Source organism: Triticum dicoccoides, chromosome 3B, assembly GCF_002162155.2.
Source record: "Triticum dicoccoides isolate Atlit2015 ecotype Zavitan chromosome 3B, WEW_v2.0, whole genome shotgun sequence".
Lineage (NCBI taxonomy): Eukaryota > Viridiplantae > Streptophyta > Magnoliopsida > Poales > Poaceae > Triticum > Triticum dicoccoides.
The window spans coordinates 762711535-762721539 of NC_041385.1; the positions used below are offsets into that span (position 1 = coordinate 762711535).

Consider the following 10005-nt stretch of genomic DNA (forward strand, 5'->3'; position numbering starts at 1 on the left):
AAGATTCATGTTTTTCTAGCACGACGCAGGCAGCATTGTGGACCCAGCATGAGTGCTCTCTGTACATTCTCGTCCATGTGTTCTTGTAACTAGATGACCCGTTGCGCCAATGGCGCAAAGACCGACGGCAAGCCAAGTATTGTAAGAGTGGTGATAGAAAAACTCAGTCACAGATTGAAATAATGAGTACTTACTACTGGTTATTGTTTCTGTTCATGATTACTATTTCTCCTGGAACACTCTGTGCTAAATGATAGTGCTATATCCCTTGAGTGGAAGGTGCATGCCTCTTTCTTGCTTAGCATATTTGTTGTTGCTGGTGAGTACTCGATGTTTGAAACAGAAAAAATAGCAATAACAGATAATTATAGATAAGGGTGGCATTATGCATATTAATAGATCGATGAGGAACAACAGCTGAGGTTATATAGGTAAAAGCATATGTAATAGTTGTTCAAAAGCAACAGATAGCATCGTCGAAAAACAGAGGAAGGTAGCCCTATTATAGAGCTTGATTAGTAGTCCTTACAATGCTAGATGATATTTAGATACGATTTCCGTTGTTGTTGATGGTTCATCTAAAGGCAATGCACGATGAGAACCAGGTGCTGCTTTGTGGTGACTTTGAAACGAAAGGTACAGAAGTCTACTTCATGGATTTTTGAAAGGCGGCGGAACTCAGACCAGTTGGTTGTCACGGTGGCTCTCTTGTCGGTTCTTAGCATGATGCGACAATTGGCGTGTAGATCACTGTTTGCAAGCCTGACCTTGAGCGTATTATAATCTGAATCTTTTAGTTTGCTTTTAGTGTAGTTGACCTGAAAATACTGATAAGAAAAAAGGAATCAATTGAATGGATAGGAGAGTGTCTTGTCACTCTTACACTGAGAAGGTTTAAATATAGATAGTGAGAACAGTTATCAGTAAATAATGGCACGAAGCAAAAGAAGGGTGCAGAGCATAGGATCCAGTTTTTAGATAAGTCTATGAGTCGGTCATATAGGAGGCATATCACTTTTCACTATGCTAATCCTGGCACATATAATTTAATACTACAATATGAGAACTAAAATTGCTACTCCAATGGTGGTGCATATATTCCCTTATAAGCTTAGAAGTTATAAGAACACCTCATTCGACATCTCCTTTACTGGAAGAAAACTAAAGTAGTCTATGCCGGAGTTCATGCCCAGCAACCGAGTCTACACCTTTTCTCTGTGCATAGCTTTAATCAGTTACGTATGTCTGAGATAAGGCTACACAAGGAAGGATCAGGAATTCAGGATTTAGTTCAATGTTGTAACAGAGTTATATATGAACCCTTAAAGAAAAAAAGATTTTATTTACAGAGAGTATCTATAAAAATGCTGCAGTACACAGATTTATGGTGAAAACGTCAACTATTATTCTGAAGTGGCAGAGAGGCAGGGATGAAGATATAGTGATATTCTGAAGTGGTAGAGAGGCAGTGGCGAAGGCGGCCATGGCGTCCTTGTCCACCACACCTCCACCCTCCTCCTTCGCCGGCGCCGGCCACGGCAACCCAGGCGAGCTTGTCCTGGACCAGCTGCCACGCGATGGCCTTGGGGAGCTCCTTCGCCTCCGCCTCCGTCATCGCCGCTGCTAGTGTAGGCTTGGCCTTGGGCGCCCCTCGGGCGGCTGCAGTGCTTTGGTCTTGCCCGCCATAGATCAATACACTGCTGTTGGTGGTGGCTGGTGAGGCGACATGGGAAAGCACGGAGGCATCGTCGAGGAAGAAGAGGACACACTATATAGTTGTCCACCACTGCTCACCTCGACAGCTCGGACGCCTCTGCTGCACCGCCGGAGACACAGGATGAAGCCGAGGTGAGGCAAAATATATGGAGGAAGCACATAAACACAGTAACACAGATATGAATAGTACTAACCAAGCATATACGTATCATACAGGATGCTGCAAAGTATATCTTTTCAGATGGAAATAGTTGCAGAACCACTCTAACCTTGACCTGACACCCACGAACAGATCTCATACTCATTGCCCCGTGAACCGTATGAATAAAAAATAATAAGGATGATCAGTAGTCACCAACAATTTGCAATAATAAAAATCTATTATTTTGATGCATATATCACTATATCAGAGGCCCCAAGTATTAAGCTGGATTAACATTCAAACTTCAGTAATTTTACACTTCTGGCTGTTCTAATGAGAAAGCGGAATTCCATAGAACATATAAGGCATATACTAACCTGCAGTTGGACGGAAGTTTAATTCTAGTTCCATCTTCTCAATGTATTTATGTGCACATCAAGAATCCAACTGTCCAAATTTGCATCCATGCATCATGAAGGCTAATCGCGTCTGAACTCAAAGAAAAAGTATTATCTGAAGAACAGATGGGATTTAGTGAGAAGTAGACCAAATCTTCTGGACTTGGCTAATCACATCTGAATTTATACAAAGATGAAAAGATTGTCCGTTCACTTATTTCTCCTACGGAAAGGAGCATCGATGGTTTTATGTGTGCTTCCAGCTGCCTGGGCACTTTGTGGCACCTGGACAGATGGGATTTAGTGAGAAATAAGTGAACAGGATATCTTTAAATTATTTCCCAAAAAGCATGATAGTACAGAATACGCACAATATCCATTGTTGACGAGAGAAATAAGAATAACAGTTCCAGCAGAACAACGACATGGAAAAGAATTTTATTTGGGTCTCATTTTCAAACACCCTAAACCCTCCAAGCCCTCAAGGAGTTTCGGAACTATCTCTCCAGCTTCTGTACCTCATAGCACCTGCCAAGGTTTCTTGCCAAGGGAAAAAAAGGCTAGGGTGCTTGAATACTGGTCAGGCCTAGCAAACAGGTAGGAAGAAATTCTTCAGACGATGGTAAAAGAAATTACAGCTAAGAAACATGGCAGCTTGCATCGGGACTTTCTCCTCTGGAGAAAGTTCAGCTCAAATGGACAATTTATGGTCCACGTCAAAGGTACAACCTCTAGCAACTAATAAATTCAGATGAAAACAGAGTACACATTGCAATATCCAGGAGTTCCTGGACCAAGTTTTATGTCTGTCCAACTTTCCTAGGCAACTTCAAATAAATAAATGATCACAAAGTGAACAGATTGCCATTTTTCCATGAAAGGTTGGGTGAGCAACCCCCAGCTTGAAAGACATAATTAGGACATGTTTGATGGAGAAGCTTATTTAGAAATAGTTTAATCGATACCATGATCATAGTGAAGGTAATAAATATGTATGAAAGAGCAGATGATCCTCCTCTCCACAACAACAGAAAAATTGAGTTTGAATAAACAGATCAAGTAATGAAAAAGCTCACGCCACTGCGACCATATACAAACACATTTGACCAGTCTAACATTGCAAAATATAGCTAGAAAATTAGAATGTCTTCTAACGCTCTAGCCCAACAAATGAAGGTGGAAGGAGATTGTTGTGCTGCAATACCATAGCTGAGAGGGAGGAAGGTCTAATTGTTGTGGACCAGAGTATTTACTCTGTCACACGGTTTGTGAGCGGAGAGGCGCGAGCAGTCCTCACAGTCATGACACCCAGATCATCGATGCCATAGCAGACCTCACGCTAGCCTCAGCAGGCCTCTAACCTGCAGGTTGTACAAACAGCACTATGTGCCTCAAGAAATTGTAACAAACAGGCCAAAAAAATACAATGGGCAACTGACCGAGTGAATGTGATATGTTTCATATTTCACACTTTTTACCTTGCAGAATAAACCATAAAGACCTTTCAGGCAATCTTTTCTTGTACCTATGGCATTCTCACAAGGAAAACCTTGGCCTTCAACAGCTCATCCATAATAACAACAGCATCAGCCTACATGTTTAGCAATGTTATGTGCATTTAAGAGATCTTCAATTGTTCAACAACAATAATGACACTAAACAGAGGTAAACCTGATCTGAAGCGACGCATACAGGGGAAAAAACACACCATAAAAGTTCATCTCCTCCAGCAAGAATCCTAAAAAGAAAGTAATTGTTCAACAACAATAATGGCACTAAACAGAGGTAAACCTGATCTGAAGCGAGGCATACAGGGCAAAAAAAACTCACCATAAAAGTTCGTCTCCTCCGGCAAGAATCCTAAAAAGAAAGTAATTCTTAATTTCCAAAGGCACCAATAGGATACAGGAAAAAAAGACATCTAAAACACTGCCACTAAGCTATGAACACTGCCATCCAAAAGTACAGCTACGCCAATCAGTAAATGTAATCATGTTACAGCAATTATTTGTCTGCATAAGAAATAACGATCATCTTGGAGTGGCCTCAAGGAATAGCAACACGCAACAAAACAACAGATATTAAGGCATACATCTCAACTGCTTTCAACTTAGTAAATGATGTAAAACTAACCATGCCAATGAAGCAACAAAAAAGTATTACCTTTGTTACTTGACGTGCAACCAACAAAAGTTAATTTTTCAGAGTGAAGAAATATACTAAGCGCAAAGCATGAGTAAGAAAATTGTGTTACTGTGGTAATCAGAAGACACCTGAAAAGTAGTTATCCAACCAATTAGATAAAAGACCTTGATTTGGGTATACCTGCAATCAAACCTTTCATAAAAAATCGTTTGTTCTTGGTCTCCACCATAAGCTATAACCAAATTGATAACAAACCTCTATAGCTAACTATTTCTGTGAAATAATATTAACAAACTTTAACCATGGCACAAATATATATGTGTGTGTGTGATGAGCAATAAAAAGGAAAGACCAAAAATGTAAACTTCATGGATTGGAACCTTAAGTCAATAAACTAATCTCCAACAGTGCTAACTGATGCCAATAAATTAACTACCAGTATTTTCACCCCTCAAGAAACCCCCAAACATTTAATAGAAGCATCAAATTAGTTAGCCGGTACCCAAAAAGAGGTCACCCTAATTAGCAAGGAGATGGATGGCAAGGGGCACGTAAATGGCAGAGATGAAGATGCAGGTGCTGTGGCAGAGGCGTCCTTGTCCACCACACCCTAAACACAGTCACTGTTAGACCCCCGAGCTAGGAAGCAGCAAGCAGCACACGTGCACAAAGGACACCCAAAGAACTAACCTAAATAGGTACTGCAGCGCACTAAAAAATGATGACACCACACAAGCATGCATACGAGAGAAAGCATACAAACATCTTCTCCAATAAGCAAGGAAGAAGCGTGTAATCTAATTAACTTAAATTACCTGAACCTACTTAAATTCCATGCTTGCTTTTATTAAGTTCAGCAAATGCTTTCCTGCTTTGTTCCGCAATGCTCAGGCTAGTAGCCTACAAATTAGAAGCAGCATATATGTTTTGTTAGGCAAAAGGGAACAATCAAAATCTTACTTGAAGGAAGAACTCTTCCATCGACATTTTACAAGAATATGTGATACCTTGGTCTTGCGTTCAGATTTAAACGACTCGGAGACCTGATGCCCACATTCAAAAACAAACTAAGTTTGTCAGCGCTGATGGAAAAGCAACACAGCTTGGGAGCGGGTCGCCACGTGTGTTGTGACCATCGGCGGCTTGAGAACATCATGGTCAGGCTGAACTGTGCGGAGCACAACAGTGTGAGGCGATGAAGATCAGGAGCAGTGCAGCTTGGGAGAGGGCCATTGATGTCGCTCTGAGCGTCGGCGGCTTGAGGACGTCATGGCCGGGCCGCTGGAAGAAGCCGAAGAAGCTCACATCCTACATTGTTCGACGAGAATGCATTGGAAGACTAAATCCATGTGATAACAGAGACATTGAACATTTTGGCAGCATGTTAAAAAAATCACAGCAGCCAAAAAAGGATCCACGGCGAGCTCTAGAAACCTGAAAAGTAAAGAGGAGATTTATCAGAAAGCAAATAATTATATTATGGAAAATTATCTTAACTCGAGAAAAGTTGGAAGGCATACCATTTCTCTATTGTCACACTTGGATACGAGGGAGAAATTGAAAAGGTCTCTTCTGAGTTAATTTTTTATTGTAGCTCTTTTGCAAGATGAAAAGCTTCAGCGATGCATACGCATGATACAAGTGACTCGGATATTCAGGATATTTCAGTTAGTTTGGCATAATATAAGACAATGACAGATGGTTTTGGAGTTCTCTTAACCATGTTCACCAAGCCATGAATATTCTCCACAGATCGGAAGGCTTCCTGCAAAAAAGAGACTTCTTTAGCATTATGATAAGACAATTGTGAAACAGACCGGCCATAGGGAAAGTTCTGTAACAATTTTCAGTCGTTCAACCTCACACGTCCCTAACACAAGAGATCAAGCCAACCTATAGCTCAACATGTGAAAACTGAAAATAAAATATGAAGGAGATGCGGTGCTGGCGTGCAACGGGGAGGCAGAGGCCGCCAGATCCTTGCTCCTGCTGCTCCGGCCGGCGCACGACCTCGAAAGGCACTCCTTCTGGTGACCCTCTCCCGTCCTCCACCACACCTCCCTCTCCTCTTTCCTCTCTCTTTCTCCCCCCTCTCCTTCCTTCTCTCTCTCCCTCTCATCTTCTCCCTTTGCCTGCAGGTCGGCGCTACCGCCGGAAAGAAAAGCGGGCGCTCCTTCCGGTGACCCTATCTGCCAGCCGCCTCACCTCTCTCTCCTCTTTACTCTCTCTTTCTCCCTCCTCTCTTCCCCTTCTCTCTCTCCCTCCATCTTCTCTCCTCCCTCCATCTTCTCTCTTCCGCAGATTGAATCGAGCGCTGCCGCCGTCTCCCTTTGCCTACAGATTGGCGCCCCCGCCGTCTCCCTTTGCCCGCAGATTGGCGCCGCCGCCGGAGAGGACAGTAAAGGGGAGGAGAGGAGATGTGGTGGAGAGCAGGGCAGAAGGGGAGGAGGCGGCACGGTGGAGAGGGAGGGGAGCAGGGCCTGGATTGGTTGCTCGGAGACGTGGGGGATTGGTGGCTGAGTTTTCACCTCGCACCACGATCCACCCCCATTCTCCTCCTTTTCTCACCCAGCACACACACAGGCCACACCAGAATGTTGGGCCCGAGGGCAATTGAGGCCCACCTATCATACAAGAAAAGCGAAACGAAGGAGTCACGAACAACGAACGGCCAAGACTTTGACAGCACCGTAAAAATCGCTGTCGCAGTGAAATCGTGCGAAGGAAAACGCATGCGCGACGCGAAGGCTTCAGGATAGCGGGTACTCTAGGAGGCTTTATATGTTAGATTTATCTGTTATACTTTTTTGCAGGGATTTATGGGTTTGTGTTTTCTCTTCTTTTTGAGTTGTCAATGTTTTATGTACTGCATTTTTCACGTCCGTCGGGCTGCAGTTTATTCAGTCAATTTTTTATTTCTTTGTTTTTTCAGGAATGACGTCATTGGATATAAATTTTGCTGGCAAATTGTTAATCCGTGTCGACTTCCATGCAGGAAAAAAAATGTGTTAACTATCGTCAAACTTTTCTGCCACCAGATCAAAAGCTTCAGGATTCGTGCTTTTTTGTCTAGGGTTGTTATTGTGTCGCATCGGGCGTCGCATGCGTCCCGCAACTGGGTCGTTCTTGTGTTTGGAGCTCAGTCTTTGTTACTCCCTCTATTTTTATATACAAGGCTGCTATAAAAATTACAATTTGCAACTATACAAGGCCACTAACACTAATCGAAACAAAATTAATTAGGTTTGCCTCATTTTAGCAAAGTAGAACATTAATTATCCTCTACATGCATGCGGGTGTGAGGAGGTTGGCTTGAATGCGCCTTATTAATCAACCAAAAAGGAGTGAGAGCATTGGCTTGCTATGGATGGAAGAGAAAAATACACATTAATTAACACGCGCGTTAAACAAGAAGACAGGTTGGCTTGCAACATTGGTTTAAGCGTGCATTAACTTTTGCCTAGGTACTTGTAATAAAGGTTTGTGGCCTTGTATACAAAAATGAAGGGAGTATATATTTTACATCTATACAAGGCTACTAACAATAATCGAGGAAAATTTAATGATTTTTTCTTGTACTAGCAATTTGTTTAATACTTGTATGCATGTAGTCGTAATGACTCAACTTCTTACTCCATTCAGTTTTTTTGCATGCATGAGGTGTATTAATGATCCCAGTAAACAAGAAAAAATGTTGGGCAGCAAAACATGTATTAAAATTTACCTTGGTACCTATTATTTGAGTTTGTGGCCTTGCATATAAAAATGGAGGGAGTATTTTTAGGCCATATAGTTTTCATGATTTTTGTTGAGATTTACTGATGTCTCATCTAAGCCTATAACCGTCTGATTTGTGGCTTTAATGTTCACACAAGCTCGATCATGCGTGCCCGTGTCAGCTTGTTCTTCTTTGTCGCGCGTCCTCTTGTCCCATTTTGTTATGTGTCTGCCTATTCCTGCATTTCTTTTGACATGGGCCGATGTATGTCGTCGTTTGGGAGGTTGCCCTTTCCTTTTTTGTTCGTTTCCATTATGTGTCTCTTGTGGCCTGTTGGAGAATTTGTAGATTTCACCCTCGACTCATAAATGGGCTCGTAGTTGTTTCAGTTGCAAGTCCACCCTCCCCTTACAACTAGACATGTGTTTTGTCTTTCATCCCAGTTGCAAGTCCACTCTCGACTCGCAACTCGGCTTATAGTTTGGTATTGTCCTAGTTGGAAGTCCACCATCGACTCGCAAATGGTATCGTAGTTTTATGTAGTTGTCCCAGTTGCAAGTCCGCTCTTGACTTGCAACTAGGCTTGTAATTTGTTTCGTCCCAGTTGCAAGTTCAGCCTTGACTCGCAACTAGGTTTGTAGTTTCATAGTTGTCCCAGTTGCAAGTCCATTCTCGACTCGCAAGTGAACACATGGTTTTGTTGTTATCCCAGTTGCAAGTCCACCCTCAACTCACAACTCATATCTTAGTTTCGTGGTTGTCCCATTTGCAAGACCACCCTCAACCCGCAACTAAGCCCGCAGTTTGTTTCATCCTAGTTCCGAGGCCACCCATGACTCGCATATCAGCTTGTGTTTTGTTTTTTATCCTAGTTACAGGTCCACCCTTGACTCGCAACTGGACCCGTAATTTGTTTCATACCTATTGCAAGTTGACACTTGACTCATACGCAGGCTCGTAGTTTCTTAGTTGTCCGACTTGGAAGCCCACCCTCGACTCGCAACTGGATCTATGTTTTTCTTTTTCATCACAGTTGCAAGTCCACTCTTGACTCGCAACTAGGCTCATAGATTAGTTGATCCCGGTTGCAAGTCGACCCTTGACTCGCAAATAGGCTCGTAGTTTCGTAGTTGTACCAGTTGCATACCCACCCACGACTCGCACACGGCTCGTAGGTGTCCCAGTTGCAAGTCCAAACTCGACTCGCAACTAGGCATATGTTTTTTCATTCCAGTTACATGTCTACACTTGACTCAGAACTGGGCCTATAGTTTGTACTTGTCCCAGTTGCAAGTTCATCCTCAACTCACAGATGGCGTCGTAATTTTTTGTAGTTCTCCCTATTGCAAGTCCGCCATTGACTCGCAACTAGGCCATTATTTTGTGTCATCCCAATTGCATGTCCACCCTTAACTCACAACTGGGCTCATAGTTTCGTAGTTGTCCTAGTTGCAAGTCCACCCCGACTCGCAACTGGGCCCATAGTTTGTTGTTGTCAAGTTGCAAGCTCACCCTCCGACTTGCAACTCGGTCGTTTGTTTTCATCCCACTTGCAAGTAAATCATTGACTCGCAACTGGTATCATAGTTTTGTGTAGTTGTCCTAGTTGCAAGTCCACCCTCGACTAGCAACTAGGTTCATAGTTTGTTTTTCATCTTAGTTGCAAGCACACCCCTGACTTGCAACTATAACGGTTGTTTGTTTTTCAATCTAGTTGCCAGTCCACTCTCGACTCACAATTAGACTTATAGTTGTCCCAGTTGCAAGTCCATCCTCAAATCGTAACTGGTCCTATAGTTTTGTGTAGTTGTCCCAGTTACAAGTCCACTCTTCACTCGCAACTGGGCATGTATTTTGTTTTTCATCCCAATTACATGTCCACCCTT

The 10005-nt window shown here is 42.8% G+C and overlaps 2 long non-coding RNA genes across 9 annotated transcripts; both read right to left on the minus strand.

Annotated features, from left to right (window-relative positions):
* Positions 1–1268: 1268 nt before the first annotated feature.
* On the minus strand, positions 1269–4584 carry LOC119278348. Of its 8 annotated transcripts, none has more exons than XR_005137723.1 (9): positions 4530–4544; positions 4420–4427; positions 4087–4116; positions 3928–3994; positions 3735–3847; positions 2628–3617; positions 2236–2541; positions 1911–1991; positions 1269–1816 (listed from the first exon to the last, which is right to left on the minus strand). It is a non-coding gene; the product is annotated as an uncharacterized LOC119278348 (long non-coding RNA). The 8 variants fall into 8 exon arrangements; XR_005137725.1 differs by lacking the exon at positions 4530–4544 and adding an exon at positions 4511–4529; XR_005137722.1 differs by lacking the exon at positions 4420–4427 and having other exon boundaries at positions 4530–4584.
* Positions 4585–4953: 369 nt separating this feature from the next.
* LOC119278349 lies at positions 4954–6889 on the minus strand. Its single transcript, XR_005137726.1, has 4 exons — positions 5922–6889; positions 5409–5835; positions 5217–5301; positions 4954–5011 (listed from the first exon to the last, which is right to left on the minus strand). It is a non-coding gene; the product is annotated as an uncharacterized LOC119278349 (long non-coding RNA).
* Positions 6890–10005: the final 3116 nt, after the last annotated feature.